Source organism: Mesoplodon bidens, assembly GCF_964165515.1.
Source record: "Mesoplodon bidens genome assembly, chromosome: 12".
Taxonomy (NCBI): domain Eukaryota; kingdom Metazoa; phylum Chordata; class Mammalia; order Artiodactyla; family Ziphiidae; genus Mesoplodon; species Mesoplodon bidens.
In genome coordinates this window covers 48628359-48645361 of record NC_138168.1, presented here as the reverse complement: position 1 = coordinate 48645361, position 17003 = coordinate 48628359, and the positions used below count along the sequence as shown (strand labels likewise).

At 36.8% G+C, this 17003-nt stretch overlaps 1 protein-coding gene across 6 annotated transcripts in view; it reads left to right on the top strand.

Annotated features, from left to right (window-relative positions):
- The window catches only part of HS3ST5 (heparan sulfate-glucosamine 3-sulfotransferase 5), a 288558-nt gene that overhangs the window by 48718 nt on the left and 222837 nt on the right, over nt 1–17003 (top strand). The gene's annotated exons all lie outside the window — the stretch shown is intronic.

The window sequence follows — 17003 nt, the reverse complement described above, 5'->3', positions numbered from 1 at the left end:
CAAGATGTCTGACTTCCTCCACAAGGTGTCGTTCTGTAAATGTTACTACTTAGTAGAATGAAGTATATTTGACATGGACCCATATTTACTAACAGCTGAGTGGAACATAACAGGCTTCTGCTGAATAAAAATGTTAATGTAGCAGAGTAGTTTATGAACAGGGGGATGAACTACTTTTAGTTTTGCTTTCAAAAGAATATAAGAAATCTAAATTTTGAGAGTGTATTTTCTGGACTGAGCAGAGTGGCAGCCATTGAGAAATATGTGACTGTTTGGCTCACTGTTCCTGCCGATTTTAGAACATTCTGTATGGTTAGTTACTTGCAGCATAGATTTACAATAGAAGCAACTTTCAAGTTTAATACAGACCCATGGGACATGCACATGGGACTGTTCAAATAATTGAACTCCCTTCCCCTTAGGACTATCCTGTTTGCCACTTGGTGCAGGCCTGAAGATTGTACAAGCTGTGAGGAAGCCACTTGGTTATGGTCTGGCAGTCCGTGAGCAATCATTTCAGCTTCATCACAGTAGACCTAGTTTATAGAGCACCAAGGGACACTGTCCTTAAGAATACTAAGGAAGTCATTGCTCATACATGAGTTCTGAGTAATTCCTTCCCTTCTGTATACTTTCCATGCCCTGTGTCCACTGTTATTCTCAACACGGTTATCTCAGTTACTCAGTATATGTGGTCACAGGCTAAAGATGACCTTCTATAACAGTTTGATGTCTGAAGCAGCAGTAGCTAGATATGTCAGCTTCCTGTATATGGCCTTGAATATGTGTTTCTACTTTGGGAGATTTCTACCTACCTGATATGTCTGCAAATATAGCAACATTTAAAAATTATAATTGTCAATACAGTTATTCTCCACATTTGGCCAAATTCCTCTTGTCTTAAATCAAGCACTTAATCTCTTATTGGAGACGGGAGCTTAAGATTTTGAGGGTTAGTTCTGAGCCTGACATTGTGCTTGCCGTAGACGTACACTCACTTAAGAACTCGTTTTTTATTACTTTGTGGATAAAATTTTATTGAATAATAAAACCATTATTATCAGATTTAAATAAGGGGTGTTAGAAAAGGTAGTTACGGTTCATGTCCATTTTTCTATTCCTCTTCTGTTAATACATTTTACCTATTCCCTTCTGAAGTATGTGTATGTGTGTGTGTGAAAAGAAGAAAGAGAGAGAATGAGACAATGAAATGTGAGTAGGTACATAACTCTCTCAGAATAAAATCTTGTTCTCGGGTGTAATTTAGTTTTGATGCCAGGCACTTGGGTTTGGAAAAAGAGACCCTAGTGCCTTATTAAGTAGTATGTAAATAATTATCTGTTTCCACCATTAGAATGTAAGTAATTATCTGTGAGATTAAGCTTCTCTATCCAATAAGAGAACTGTAATCCTCAAATACGCAGACATGCTCACCTTCAGGCATTGGTTAAAATTGAAAGAAAAAGAAAGATAAATAGAAGAATCAGACAATTGATCTTTGTAAAGATTTTCAAACGCCTTTTTAACATATTTCAGCCAATGTTACTGAAAGATAATCAGTGACTTAATATTGCATAATACTAAAATTATTTCAGAGTGATGAAGAAAGTCTATCTCTTTAAATAGATTACTTGTGATGAAAAAGTTTATAACTTCAAACTTAGCAGGATTAGTTTTAGGAGTTCAAAGGAATGCATCTAAAACCATCTAATCCAACTTTTTACTGAATAGTAGCCAGAATGCCTACTATTCAGCCTGGTCAAACATGTAGTGAGGCTCTACCTGAAGACAAGAAGTTTGTAATCTGGTGTAATATAAGCACTGCATTGTTGGCTAACTAATTCTGCAGTTTTTTCTACGTTGCCTTCCATGTATCAGTTCTCTTTCCCCTAATGCTGTCTCCTGGACACGGGCAAAGTGTGTCACATCTTTAAATTCCAAACTTCCTGCAGCTGCCTCTCCTTCAATCGTTTCTCCATGACATGCTATTGAGATCCAGTAAAAGCCTGGTCCCCTTTCTGGATGAAGATTCCCATCCAGTTCTTTTCCATAGCTTAAAATCTGTCCATGATTTTGTGTCAAGCTTCTTGAAAGAGAGATCTGCCTTTATTGTTCTTGCTTCCTCAGTTTTAATTCACTCCAGAAAGTGCCACAGACTGACAACTTTCCCCTTTGGCCTCAAATCTGCCTCCGTGAGGTTATTGATGATTCCCTGGGCACCAAATCCGGAATATAATAGTCTTTCTGCAGCATCTAACCCTATTGATTCCTTGGGGCCCATTCCTCTTTTAAGGTCCCAAAACTTCTGCTTCTTTCCTTCCCAGTTCTGACTGCTTCACCTCAAGCTCCTTCATGAGTTCACCTTTTAAAGGCTGGAGTTGTTTTCCAAGGTAGCCTCCTTCATCTTTGTGTATATTACACACACTTACTGATCCGTTTTATATGTTGTTATGTGTTATGGTCCATATTCTGATGATTCACAAAACTATGTCACCAATCCAGATCTTTTCTAACTTTTGCAATTCAATTGCCCCATGAACTGCTTTCACTTAAGACCGCCTCATTTCCTGCCTGTTTCATCATGCCTGTCTCCTGATTGGTCTTTATGTCCAATTCATGTCTTCACTGTGCTGAGAGGGAGCTTTCTGAAACAAGAATCAATCATTATCCCTGGTAGAGGACTTCGGGGACTCCCATTTGTCTAGCAAATAATTTTCAAACTCCTTAGCTTAGTGTATGAGGCTCTTTGCAACTTGGGACTTATCCAACCTCACCTAAAACCATGTTCCATCTTAAACTCTCAGCTGTAGGCCTGGAGAGCTCACTTCTGTTTCCTAAACACTTGGAGCTCTCTCTCATCTCTGAATCCTAGGCGGCGTCTTCTGCTTGAAACCCTCTTTGCTCCCTCTCTACCCTCTCTTCATGGGGCTACTTCTGATGTACCTCAGATTCCACTCTGCCCACACCGTGCCTCGTTCTTCCCCAGAAGTCAGTTCAGCGCCTCTCCAGGATGCTCTCTTGGAGTCCCAGTACAGCTCTCTACCTTAGCATTTGACACACTGAGATTGTTCATGTACCTGTCTCTCTCCCCACCAGACCAGGAACAACTTGAAGCAGGACTATGTTTTCTCAAGTGTGGAACCCCAGTACCTTATAAAAATGACGTTTGCACCTCAGTTAGGGCCGTTTCATCCACTCACTCAGTGAACATTTTGTGAATCTACTAAGCTCTGTAATCAATGCTGAGAATATACTGATAAGCAAGATGGGCTGGCCTTCATGAAACTTATAAACAACTAAACAACTGCTTTTTTCCTTTTAAAGGTTGTTTGTTCACCCTAATCCAGTATGGCAGGGTCATTTTAAATCTTGATATTGCTATAAACCACGTTAGCTAGCCTTCCTGAGTATATCCTGTGCAGATTTGTTCTTTAGAGCATACGAGAAGGTGTACGAGGTGTGCATTTAGTGCTAACATTTATCTCTTTTCATTCTCAAAGGTATTCTATAATGTTAGTACTGTGATTCTCTTTTTCATGTGAGGAAACAGAAGCTTGCAGAATTTAAATCATGGTTTTATAAGTGTTAAAGCACTTTCAAACCCAGAGCCCAAGAAATTTACACTAAGCTAGTCAAGAGGCTCTTTGTGTCTTCATTGAAGGCACTGATAACAAATGGTGAATAAGAAAGAGCTGAGCTTTGAGCCCCCAGGGCTGACATTACAGATCTCCTTCCTGGTGACACCACATGTTTATGAGATATTTCTATCAATCTCCCTAAGTAGGCAGCCCACCTTTCCTCAACCCATCCTGTCCTCAAGGACATTACAGAAGGCTCACTAAATGCCTTAGAGAAATCTGTATCCACCGTATCCACACACTGCCTTTATCTGCAAATCCAGTGCCCCCATCAGATGGGGAAATGGGCCCAACACCAGGCCTCGTAAATATCTGTCCAATGAATGATTGACTTGACTTTCTTCCCTGTTCTTTCCATTCCGTCCAATAACTTGCAGCTGCATAAATGCTTAGTGCAATTACCCTTTAAGGCCTTAGATGTGTTACCTCCGTGGCAGTATGAAAAACAATGGCAGTATGAAAAGCTCTCTTCAGAGATTGGATGGCTCCCTCCCATGAAACGTACACAGTTGTGTATCTGTGTTAATCAGCCTGCTGCTTGCTCCAAAGAAGAGATGTCTGAAATCAGCATTTCCCAACCAGTATACTGAAGCGCTGAGTGGTAGGGCAGGGAGAACTGAACCCTGCTGTGATGAGGCTTCCTTCATCTCCAGAGAGAAGGGTACCAGTCAGCCTTGCCTTGGACAGTGGGTGGAGGAAGAGAGCCCGTTTGACAGAGGACAGAAAGAGACTCAGTGCAGCTGCCTCCTCAGAATTGGACACTGTTAGGTTCCAATTCTCTTAAATATTTTTTTTCCCCCAGTTTTTCACTTGCTGCTTGAAAAATCAGGAGGAACAGTGGGAAGAATTTTTTAAATAATAATTTATTTACCATGTATTCTTGCCAGTTTTTCTCCATGACGGTTAATGGCTTCTCATTTAAAAAAATAAAAATAAAAAATGAGTCACACAACTCTTGTAAAAAAAAACCTCTCTCTCTCTTAGCTTTCTTAGGCAGATGTGACAGTACCAATACAAATGGCACCTAGTGACTGTTAAGTTGTCATTTTAGAAATCAAAGTGCATTCCCAATGAGCCTATGTTTCCAAACAAAAATTTAGCATCCACTCTGATACACCATCTGGTGTTCAAATCACTTTGAAAAAAAGTGGTCGTACTAGTGTGAATTCTCCTAGGACAAGGCTGGTGAGGAACAGGAGACTGTGGGATCGAACAACCTTGAAGACGATAAAATCCCTTTTGGCATTACCTCTTTCTGTGTGATCTCCTCTGTCAGGAGTCCAGTTTTAGTTTCATCCCCATCAGAGGGGAATAATTTATAGAGGAAATTTCAGAATGGGAGTTCTAGTTCGTGTTTTTACCGTACTGTCTTGAAAGGAGCTCTCAATTCTCCCTTTAAATCTAATTGCCTACTGATTATTCTGACCAAGAAAGAACAATGGATTGGATCCTTTGTCTTCTTCTGCCTGTGCTATTGAGAGCAATAGCCATTGTGTTTAGAACAGGGCACACTTTTAAAAGCTGTTTCATACTGTGTTAGTCGGTCTTTCGGAAGCCTACTTTGGCATGTTAATTACATTCTAAAAATGTAATTACAGTTGAAATAAAAAAAAACCTTGTATGTAGTTTAATCATTCTATATTTATTTGATTGTTTCAAACAGGCCACAAGTATGAAACTTAGAAAACAAAATGCCATCTATAATTGTGCTGCATTTCAGTGACTTCGGAGGACAGAGAATTCCTTTTTTTCTTTTTATACAGCAGGTTCTTATTAGTCATCGATTTTATACACATCAGTGTACACATGTCAATCCCAATCTCCCAATTCATCACACCACCACCACCACCACCCCACCGCCGCTTTCCCCGCTTGGTGTCCATACGTTTGTTCTCTAAATCTGTGTCTCTATTTCTGCTCTGCAAATTGGTTCACCTGTACCATTTTTCTAGGTTCCACATATATGCATTAATATACGGTATTTGTTTTTCTCTTTCTGACTTACTTCACTCTGTATGACAGTCTCTAGATCCATCCACGTCTCAACAAATGACCCAATTTCGTTCCTTTTTTATGGCTGACTAATATTCCATTGTATATATGTACCACATCTTCTTTATCCATTCGTCTGTCGATGGACATTTAGGTTGCCTCCATGACCTGGCTATTGTAAATAGTGCTGCAACGAACATTGGGGTGCATGTGTCTTGTTGAATTATGGTTTTCTCTGGGTATATTACCAGCAGTGGGATTGCCGGGTCATATGGTAATTCTATTTTAGTTTTTTAAGTAACCCCCATAATGTTCTCCATAGTGGCTGTATCAATTTACATTCCCAACAGCAGTGCAAGACGGTTCCCTTTTCTCCACACCCTCTCCAGCATTTGTTGTTTGTAGATTTTCTGATGATGCCCATTCTAACTGGTGTGAGGGGCTACCTCATTGTAGTTTTGATTTGCATTTCTCTAATAATTAGTGATGTTGAGCAGCTTTTCATGTGCTTCTTGGCCATCTGTATGTCTTCTTCGGAGAAATGTCTATTTAGGTCTTCTGCCCATTTTTGGATTGGGTTGCTTGTTTTTTTAATATTGGGCTGCATGGGCTGTTTATATATTTTGGAGATTAATCCTTTGTCCCTTGATTTGTTTGCAGATATTTTCTCCCATTCTGAGGGTTGTCTTTTCGTCTTGTTTATGGTGTCCTTTGCTGTGCAAAAGCTTTGAAGTTTCATTAGATCCCATTTGTTTATTTTTGTTTTTATTTCCATTACTCTAAGAGGTGGATCAAAAAAGATCTTACTGTGATTTATGTCGAAGAGTGTTCTTCCTATGTTTTCCTCTAAGAGTTTTATAGTGTCCGGTCTTACATTTAGGTCTCTAATCCATTTTGAGTTTATTTTTGTGTATGGTATAAAGGAGTGTTCTAATTTCATTCTTTTACATGTAGCTGTCCAGTTTTCCCAGCACCACTTATTGAAGAGACTGTCTTTTCTCCATTGTATATCCTTGCCTGCTTTGTCATAGATTAGTTGACCATACGTGCGTGGGTTTATCTCTGGGCTTTGTATCCTGTTCCATTGATCTATGTTTCTGTTTTTGTGCCAGTACCATATTGTCTTGATTACTGTAGCTTTGTAGTATAGTCTGAAGTCAGGGAGTCTGATTCCTCCAGCTCCGTTTTTTTCCCTCAAGACTGCTTTGGCTATTCACGGTCTTTTATGTCTCCATACAAATTTTAAGTTTTTTTGTTCTAGTTCTGTAAAAAATGCCATTGGTAATTTGATAGGGATTGCATTGAATCTGTAGATTGCTTTGGGTAGTAGAGTCATTTTCACAATATTGATTCTTCCAATCCAAGAACATAGTATATCTCTCCATCTGTTGGTATCACCTTTAATTTCTTTCATCAGCGTCTTATAGTTTTCTGCTTACAGGTCTTTTGTCTCCCTAGGTAGGTTAATTCCTAGGTATTTTATTCTTTTTGTTGCAATGGTAAATGGGAGTGTTCCCTTAACTTCTCTTTCAGATTTTCCATCATTAGTGTATAGGAATGCAAGAGATTTCTGTGCATTAATTTTGTGTCCTGCAACTTTACCAAATTCATTGATTAGCTCTAGTAGTTTTCTGGTGGCATCTTTACGGTTTTCTATATATAGTATCATGTCATCTGCAAACAGTGACAGTTTTACTTCTTTTCCAATTTGTATTCCTTTTATTTCTTTTTCTTCTCTTATTGCTGTGGCTAGGACTTCCAAAACTATGTTGAATAATAGTGGAGAGAGTGGACATCCTTGTCTTGTTTCTGATCTTAGAGGAAATGCTTTCGGTTTTTCACCATTGAGAATGATTGCTGTGGGTTTGTCATATATGGCCTTTATTATGTTGAGGTAGGTTCCCTCCATGCCCACTTTTTGGAGAGTTTTCATCATAAATGGGTGTTGAATTTTGTCCAAAGCTTTTTCTACATCTGTTGAGATGATCATATGGTTTTTATTCTTCCATTTGTTAATATGGTGTATCACATTGATTGATTTGCATATATTGAAGAATCCTTGGAACCCATGGGATAAATCCCGCTTGATCATGGTGTATGATCCTTTTAATGTGTTGTTGGATTCTGTTTGCTAGTATTTTGTTGAAGATTTTTGCGTCTATATTCATCAGTGATATTGGTCTGTAATTTTCCTTTTTTGTAGTATCATTGTCTGGTTTTGGTATCAGGGAGATGGTGGCCTCATAGAATGAGTTTGGGAGTGTTCCTTCCTCTGCAATTTTTTGGAAGAGTTTGAGAAGGATGAGTGTTAGCTCTTCTCTAAATGTGTGATAGAGTTCACCTGTGAAGCCATCTGGTCCTGGACTTTTGTTTGTTGGAAGATTTTAAATCAGAGTTTCAATTTCATTACTTGTGATTGGTCTGTTCATATTATCTAATTCTTTCTGGTTCAGTCTTGGAAGGTTATACCTTTCTAAGAATTTGTCCATTTCTTCCAGGTTGTCCATTTTATTGGCATAGAGTTGCTTGTAGTAATCTCTTAGGATGCTTTGTATCTCTGTGGTGTCTGTTGTAACTTCTCCTTTTTCATTTCTAATTTTATTAATTTGAGTCCTCTCCCTCTTTTTCTTCATGAGTCTGGCTAATGGTTGATCAATTTTGTTTATCTTCTCAAAGAACCATCTTTTCATTTTATTGATCTTTGCTATTGTTTTCTTTGTTTCTATTTCATTTATTTCTTCTCTGATCTTTATTATTTCTTTCCTTCTGCTAACTTTGGGTTTTGTTTGTTCTGCTTTCTCTAGTTCCTTTAGGTGTAAGGTTAGATTGTTTATTTGAGATTTTTCTTGTTTCTTGAGGTAGGCTTGTATAGCTATAAACTTCCCTCTTAAAACTGCTTTTGCCACATCCCATAGGTTTTGGGTCATCGTGTTTTCATTGTCATTTGTCTCTAGGTATTTTTTAATTTTCTCTTTGATTTCTCCAGTGATCTCTTGGTTATTTAGTACCGTATTGTTTAGCCTCCATGTGTTTGTGTTTTTTCCGGTTTTTTCCCTGTAATTCATTTCTAATGCCATAACGTTGTGGCCAGAAAAGATGCTTGATATGATTTCAGTTTTCTTAAATTTAATGAGGCTTGATTTGTGACCCAGGGTGTGATCTATCCTGGAGAATGTTCCGTGCGCACTTGAGAAGAAAGTGTAATCTGCTGTTTTTGGATGGAGTGTCCTATAAATATCAATTAAATCTATGTGGTCTATTGTGTCATTTAAGCTTGTGTTTCCTTATTTTCATTTTGGATGATTTATCCATTGGTGTAAGTGAGGTGTTAAAGTCCCCCACTATTACTGTGTTACTGTCGATTTCCTCTTTTAGAGCTGTTAGCAGTTGCCTTATGTATTGAGGTGCTCCTATGTTGGGTGCATATATGTTTATAATTGTTATATCATCTTCTTGGATTGATCCCCTGATCATTATGTAGTGTCCTTCCTTGTCTCTTGTAGCATTCTTTATTTTAAAGTCTATTTTATCTGATATGAGTATTGCTACTCCACCTTTCTTTTGATTTCCATTTGCATGGAATATCTTCTTCCATCACCTCACTTTCAGTCTGAATGTGTCCCTAGGTCTGAAGTGGGTCTCTTGTAGACAGCATATATATGGGTCTTGTTTTCCTGTCCATTCAGCAAGCCTGTGTCTTTTGGTTGGAGCATTTAATCCATTCACATTTAGGGTAATTATTGATATGTGTGTTCCTATGACAATTTTCTTAATTTTGGGGGGTTTGTTTTTGTAGGTCCTTTCCTTCTTTTGTGTCTTCTGCCTAGAGAAGTTCCTTTAGCATTTCTTGTAGAGCTGATTTGGTGGTGCTGAATTCTGTTAGCTTTTGTTTGTCTGTAAAGCTTTTGGTTTCTCCATCGAATCTGAATGAGATCCTTGCCAGGTAGAGTTATTTTGGTTGTAGGTTCTTCCCTTTCATCACTTTAAGTATATCATGCCACTCCCTTCTGGCTTGTAGCATTTCTGCTGAGAAATCAGCTGTTAACCTTATGGGAATTCCCTTGTATGTTATTTGTCTTTTTTCCCTTGCTGCTTTTAATAATTTTTCTTTGTCTTTAACTTTTGCCAGTTTGATTACTATGTGTCTCGGCGTGCTTCCCCTTGGGTTTTTCCTGTATGGGACTCTCTGTGTTTCCTGGACTTGGGTGGCTATTTCCTTTCCCATGTTAGGGACGTATTTGACTATAATCTCTTCAAATATTTTCTCAGGTCCTTTCTCTCTCTCTTCTCCTTCTGGGACCCCTATAATGTGAATGTTGTTGCATTTAATGTTGTCCCAGAGATCTCTTAGGCTGTCTTCATTTCTTTTCATTCTTTTTTCTTTATTTTGCTCTGCAGCAGTGAATTCCACCATTCTGTCTTTCAGGTCACTTATCCATTCTTCTGCCTCAATTATTCTGCTATTGATTCCTTCTAGTGTCGTTTTCATTTCAGTTATTGTATTGTTTATCTCTGTTTGTTCTTTAATTCTCCTAGGTCTTTGCAAAAAAAAAAAAAAAACATTTCTTGCATCTTCTCGATCTTTGCCTCCATTGTTTTTCCCAAGTCCTGGATCATCTTCACTATCATTATTCTGAATTCTTTTTCTGGAAGGTTGCCTATCTCCACTTAATTTAATTGTTTTTCTGGGGTTTTATCTTGTTCCTTCATCTGGTACATAGCCCTCTGCCTTTTATCTTGTCTATCTTTCTGTGAATGTGGTTTTTCTTCCACCGACTGCAGGATTGTAGTTCTTTTTGCTTATGCTGTCTGCCCTCTGGTCAAGAATTCTTATGTAATAAGCTGACGTAGACTTTTTGGCTCCTCACAGCTTATATAATCATTATTATAAAAAAAGTTTATTACTTCTGCTTTTCATTTGAGGTACAGAATTCACTGCTATGTTACCTGTAGGACATTTTGTGCTTAATTAATAACTGTGGTCAAGAGAGTTACTTGAATGTAAAATGTTTAACTTTGATTTCCAAGTTCATAAAGATAGTTTGAAAAGTTGAAACTATATCTTGTTTACTCTTTCTGATTTCAATTCTGTTCATCACTTAGGTGATGATACAAAGTGTAAAATTTGTCATTGTAGCACATGTTTGATAAGGAGTTTACCTGGTCGGTTCTAGAAAGTATTGCTCTCTGGGTCTTCTGAGAAGGAGATAACATTACAAGTATTAATGTCCTCAGCTGAGAAACTGAAACACAGGTTAGGATTGACTTAAGCTTTTATCATCTGCAGAGTTATAAAGAAAACAGCCTACTGGAGTGGTTTCTCTGCATCCTACCTAAGGTGGGAACAAGCTACCAAGCAAGGGAGAATGTTTGGTGAATTAACTCCATCAATGCTGGCTTACTGGCTGGGGTGACTTAAAAATAATAAGGAGGAAGATAATTGATGGGGTGTGCATTTTATGGAAAGACATCCCATCAATTATCTTAAATTTTATTTTATTTATTTATTTATTTTTTTTTTTTTTTGCGGTACACGGGCCTCTCACTGTTGTGGCTTCTCCCGTTGCGGAGCACAGGCTCCGGACGTGCAGGCTCAGCGGCCATGGCTCATGGGCCCAGCTGCTCCGCAGCATGTGGAATCTTCCCAGACTGGGGCACAAATCTGTGTCCCCTGCATCGGCAGGCAGACTCTCAACCACTGCGCTACCAGGGAAGCCCTATGTTAAATTTTAAAATAAATATCTAGAGTTTTTGTTCTTGTAGAACATACAGTATCTTCATGTTTCTTGGACTTATTGGCTGTACATTTTGCTGATTTGGAAGCAGTTGCAGCATTGCGTTTCCTATCCAAAAAAGAATTTATAAATAGTACTGGTCAGTATCCAATATATGTTATTTTGTAAACTGGTGACTGAATTGTCTTTAGGGAATATATTTTTAGTGTAAAAACTACAATGTTGTATTATGATAGTTCCTATGAAATAGATTTTAAAATATGTGTATTCCAGACTTAAATGTATAAAATAACATTAAATAGAGAAACTCAGTCAGTGGTTAAATATATTCATTCATCCATTTAAATATTCCACCAACCAGCATTTATTGAGGACCTATTATGTGTCACGTACTGTTCCAATAAGGATGTATTGAACATATTCTCTGTTCCAGGAACTGTGCCAGGCATTTGGAATACAAAATTCATAAAGTACTGTCTGTCTTCTTAGGGAACTAAGGATTGGTACTATTGTGGGAAGTAGGGATGATCAGTTAGTAACTGACTAGGTGAGAGCAAAGCCCCAAGGTTATGAGGCAATGGTCCCCATCACTATTGGATTGAATTACTTTATTCAAATTTTTGGGTACAGAGTACATCTAACATTCTGGTTGTTTTGGGGGTGGCTACAAGAGACACAGGTGAGAGATTCTGGCAGAGTGCAGATAGAAATGGTGTAAATGCCTTCTCCTCATGAAACCTTTACAATATGTCCAGTCAAAGATGACTATTTAGTTGAATTCACAAAGCTCTTGCATCTTGTGTATGTATCTATGTATCTATATCTATATGTCTTTATATCTGTGTGTCTGTATCTGCATGGCAGCTCAGGGGTCTAAGAGTAAGCATTCCAAGAGTCAGAAAATGGAAGATACCAGTCTCTTAAGTCCTCTTTCATTAGAGAAAGTCACAATTTCAGAGAAAATTTTTTTTTAAATAACTCTCTTTAAAATGTCCCTGTCTGCCTGGCTACCATGCCAATATACTTAGTGATATTTTTAACCACATTAAATTCCAACTGTTATATAGTATCAGTGGTTGATGGGATTTTGAGTATATATAAAACAAAATAAAATGTATGATTGCATTGATGTTCTGATTTGCACTGTGTAGAAACACATGCAATGAATTTTGCCACTCAATAATTGCCCTTTGGTTACCTCCCCTAAAGAATATATTTTACAATATATTGTTAATGGAGGAAAGGATTATTTTATCGAATGCTATTTACCAGTTGCTCTCACTGGTACTGTACATTACCTAGCAATATTCTCTTATAATTGTAATGGATTAATTATGTGTGCTCTATGTATTATGTATTTATAGAAATAGCTATAATAATTCCTAACTTTCTTAAGCTATCAGGAATAACTCTTGTTTCTTCACATTTATAGTGCACATGTGTGTGTTAAAATAACATCTTCACACATTACTAGTTTCAGTAGGATAAAGTTTCAAGGACTATTCCCTCTAAAGCTTTTAGGCAGAAGAAGATGAGAAACTGGGCAAAGGGGAAATTTTCATCTTACTGCAGTGTATCACACAATTAGGTACTTTATGAGGGATTTTATTTCTTCTACTAAAATAGCCAGCATTGGACATTTTCAGAAATAGGATATTGGACTGATCAGATCATTGGTCAGTTCTGCTATGGTAATTTCTGTTTGCTTAAAGAGGGTGATGTTTGCTTGATTTGAATACATGTCAGAAAATAGACAATGTTCTTTGTTTGGATTTCTTGAATCATACCATTCTAGAAACAGCCATACTATAAGATTTCTTACTTGTCAAAATGCTTCTTTTTCAAGTGTTGCGGTCGGAGATCACTTAATGATGTGAGGAGAGACATTCATAGTAAGTTACATGGACAAAAACAGATTATAGAACAGTGTATAAATTACAGCCCCTTTTTATGTTATACACACAGAGGAAAGCCTAGTGTAGTAGAGTTGTGGTTATGATCACAGTGTCTGACAGTTCAGAGGGCCCAATTTCAAATCCCAGCTTCTCACCTTATTAAATATGTGACCTTTGACCCAGAGCAAGTTACTAAACATCTCTGTACCTTAATTTCCTTATTTGCAAAATGGAAATAATGGGTTTGTATGTGAAAAATTATATATATTATCTGTTCTAAATTATTTATATATAATAGAGAATGGAGATGGGTACAGAGTAAGTACTCAATATTGTTAAAATTATATTGTTATTATTAATGTACAATGTTAATAGTGCTTATCTTGGATAATTGGGCTTAAAAGTAATTTTTATTTCTTCTTTATAATTGTTTGTATTTTCTAAATTGTCTAAAATTCCCATGAATAAAGGTTAAATTGTTTTTTAAATAAGAGGATAAAAAGGCTAGTACTCTTAAGTTATATTAGAAATCTTTAAGCACAGCTCCAGCCATCTTTAAGTCTTCTACACAGAAACTACTCTATATCACTTTAGTTTTCATTTCATTCTTCTTAATGGATTAAAAGTGAAATGTTACTAAGTTACTAAGATCTTAACAGTTCCACAGAAGTTAGGTTAGCAGACAAAAATGTAAGTAGCTTTTCTTCTCAAAACGTTATTTATAATAATAAATATTAAGACAGACTTTTTATCATTCATTACAACTTTTTAAGTTTCTAAAGTTACTTTTTTTTTCCTAATTGAAAGTGAGTCCCAAGAAAATGTGAAAAGCAAAATTGCATGCTTGAGGGAAAAAGAGTTTAGTAAGTCACTCCTTGTTAATGCAAGGTTAGTTCATAAAAGGGAAGAACGAAAATTGACAATTATATGTCTAATTGGAAAGAAAAAGAAGGTTTTTCCCACTAGAACATAAACATGCTATGTTCCTTTTTTATTTTATTAAACAAATTAATCCATATGGTATGATATACTTGGCTAATAACCACTCAGATCTTTACTAGGCGATCTATCTTACTTTGTAAAACTAACATATGTATGAAAATGGTGTGCAAATAGAATATTCTAGCACTTTAGAGAATGAGTCGTATAATAATGTATATAGATTAACTTGAGCTGCAGACCAATTTGGATTTTAGTCTTATGGATATTTTCTCTTTCTCTCTTTTCCCCCTATTTTAATTTTATCAAATTTAGTATCTTTTCCTCTCAAATCTACTGTTCTTCTCTGATCTGAATATACAATACGTGTGTGTGTGTACACACAGGTATACATACACACTCATATATACATATATGTATGTGTATGTGTGTGTATTGCAAAAAGACAAATTGAGGATTTACTTTTTACCTCTACAAAATACATTTATTCTGGCTGTAAACTCTTAGTTTGTAGTAATTTTACTTCCCACAAATTATTATGGAAAACATTCCAAAGATTTGTAACACTGATATTGAAGAAGTTTTAGCTCTTTTTTTCCCCTGGCTCCTGTGGTCACAGACTCAGGCTTTTAGGAGCTGGGAGATGCAGTGCTCCCAAGGTTGTGGTTAGGAAACCCACTGTAGAAACCATCACAGATTTTTCTAGGGCCAAGTTGTGAGTAAGACTAGATCTCCTGGCTCAGGCTAGCTTCCCAAGTCACAGCACAATTCTTTGGAAACGAATGACTTCATACCTGGTTTCTCGTTGTAAAAAAGGACACACATGAAGAAAAAAAGAAAAAGAACTTTAAAAATATATGACTTGTGACAAGTCTTCAGTTAGTACCAAAAATACTGCCTTTGTAGAATAGTGGTTCAGCATAGTACAAAGCCTTCAGGTCTGTGCATTGTGAATGGGTTTGTGGATGAAGAGCACATTGTTAATGTGAAAAATGAAGCCAATATAGATTTGGTATTAAACTTTAAAATTCTTTAATGATGTTTAAGTTCTTCCTAGACAGTGAGTCGAGTGTTTTATTTTCTAAATAATGGTGTATGAGCACAGAGCCATTTTGTTATCATCTTCAAAGTCTTTTGGTTATCACCTTTGTTTTGTTTTGTTTTTCTTGACGTTGAATGTTTAAGACCAGATTCCTGGTCAATAACAAGGCAGATATGTAATTACCATTCAATGATAAGACCTGTACAGAGATAGAAATAACCTCCAACTGGTAGGCTTGCTTGAGTCCTTCATCAGCTTCTCCAATCCCAGAGGTACATGCAGTGTTATTTTGAATAAGTTCTTTCTATATGTACTATTTTTGCCTAAATATTCCACCTGCTGCTGAAAAAGATTTGAGGTTCTTTTTGGAGATACATTATTTTTTGATACCCTGAAATAGTTTCTAAGAGCATTTCTCAGTATAGGCGATAAATTTCACAAATTCTCTGGTTTATTAGCCAGAGGACTTGGACAGCTCTTTAGGAGTTTTCAGGGAATACATTTTTCTTCCCTACCTTTTTCTTTCCTCCTAAAACAATAGACTCAATGTGGAGGGAAGAAAGAGAATCCCACTATCTGCATTGTGAACTCAGTAGCTTCTTTTTGTAATTGGACATAGAAGAAAGACATCCAAAACATTTTAATTTAAATGAATGAATTGGAGTATAAACCAAAGATGATGCTTCTTTTATGACATGAAAAAATAATAATAGCAAAGACATCTTAATTTATATATTACTTTATAATTTTGAAAAAAACTTTCCTGAATATAATTCTGTTTGATTTTTTGCAGGTTCTAGATAGTGTTTGTATTGTTACTCCTATTTTATGTATGAGAAAAGAAAGCCTCTGAGAGGCCTTGCAGGTGATGAATGACAAACCAAGTCTAGAAATCATGGTACCCTTAATCCAAGCATACCTCATATTATCTTGACGCTGACTTTGGTTCTAAAGAAGTCACAATGACAAAACTAGACTAAAAATTAGAATAAAGGAAAATTAGGGTTGGAATCTTAAGCAAAGCCTAAAAACGAATCAAAGACTGAAATCTAGAATCTGGTATTAAAACAGGATTTATCTGTATCAACTCTGTAGCTTCAACAGGAAAGATTAAGAATTTTCCTTTTGATTACATTTTAGGAGTAAAACCAAATTAACAGCTTGAATTTGGGAGAAATAGATTTAAAAGTCCTGAAATTCTGGCTACCAAAGTATTTAAATCGTATTACTTTTTGTAAAAAAGAAAGGTTTAGGGAATGAAGCTTTATACTTGAGAAACTTTTAGTTGAGAGATTATTTTTCTTGTGACTGCACATGAAGAGTCTGAGATGTGCTGTGCCAGATTCCATGGGTCTCTCGGTGCTCAGTGTTCCTTGTTTCTTGCCTTGAATAATAGGAGCAAAGTGGATGAGAAAGGATAGAAAAAGGAGGGAGGGAGAGAGAGAGGGAAAGAAAGAAATAGAATCTGTGAAAAGAAAACAGTTCCAGGTGCACCTCAGTGGGCCAAACAGAGCATTCAGCCCAGTGTATTAACATGGGCTTGAATAATTCAAACTTTCAAACCACAGGAAGAGGCTTTCCAGTGAGAGGAAAAGTCCCCATAATTAAAGCTTCCCTGGCACGTGGAGGCAGCTGTATCCTCTGACAGACCGAGAAAATTGGACATGGCTTAATAGCCTAAGAGAACAGGGATGCTGGGGTGCAGCATTGTTAGAAAAGTGTTAGGTTTATTTTGGTGTTCTCCAATTATAAAGTCAATTCT